The following is an 801-nucleotide window of genomic DNA, read 5'->3' on the forward strand; positions in this document are numbered from 1 at the left end:
ATGTTTGCAGCCTGATTCGTAACCACTACGCTACCAGAGCTCCTTGTGCCGTAGAGTAGAGCTGCATAAACTTGGTGGCACTGGCGATGTTGCGGAAGGTGAAGAAGGCCTGAGCCTCGCTGGAGCTGGGCAGGTCCAGGGCCTTCTGGGAAATCTTCTTGAGGACATGGCCCCCAGACAGGTCACCAGGATACCGGGTGTAGGCGTGGACCCCCCAGGAGCTCGGACTCTGTGTGCCCTACGGTGTGGAGCAGCCTCTCGTAGCTCCGAGTGGCTGCTGTATAGGGAATGGTCTCCATCCAGTGGGGCCTGTACCAGAAGGCCATGTCCTGCTCCAGGACGGCCCTGCAGTGCAGCATCTCCGGGAAGTAGACGGGTGTGCAGACGGGGTTCTCCTTGTTCTGTTTCATCTCCTCTAGGACCACGTAGATGTGGTACCGGGAGTCCATCTAGGGTCACCTGGCCCTTCTGAAAGTTCTTCATGAACTCTACAATTCTCTGCCTGGGTGTGCACCTCCTTGGTGGTCTCCTTCAAGATCTGTGACAAATCCTGGGGCATGCTGCTGGTCTATGGACGCTCCATGTGGCTGCTGACGCTCCCGTGGCTCGGGTAGCTCGGGACTGGCTCGGAGGCGGCTGTAGTGCTAAATCTTTCCATCTTCTTTTGATGCGTTCTACATCATTCAATAATTTGCCCAGAGAATCCTTCAATAACGAAAGCCAAACCTTGAATTTTTTCTTAAGTTCCCCCAACTTTTTGGTTTTCTCACTGGATCTTTGCACATTCTTTGTAACATTTGA

General features: G+C 53.8%; 1 pseudogene; it reads right to left on the reverse strand.

The window, feature by feature from the left end:
• Window positions 1–25: 25 nt before the first annotated feature.
• LOC102818800 lies at window positions 26–583 on the reverse strand (annotated as a pseudogene).
• Window positions 584–801: the final 218 nt, after the last annotated feature.

The sequence above is a fragment of the Chrysochloris asiatica genome, unplaced genomic scaffold (assembly GCF_000296735.1).
Source record: "Chrysochloris asiatica unplaced genomic scaffold, ChrAsi1.0 scaffold00001, whole genome shotgun sequence".
NCBI classification, from domain to species: Eukaryota; Metazoa; Chordata; class Mammalia; order Afrosoricida; family Chrysochloridae; genus Chrysochloris; species Chrysochloris asiatica.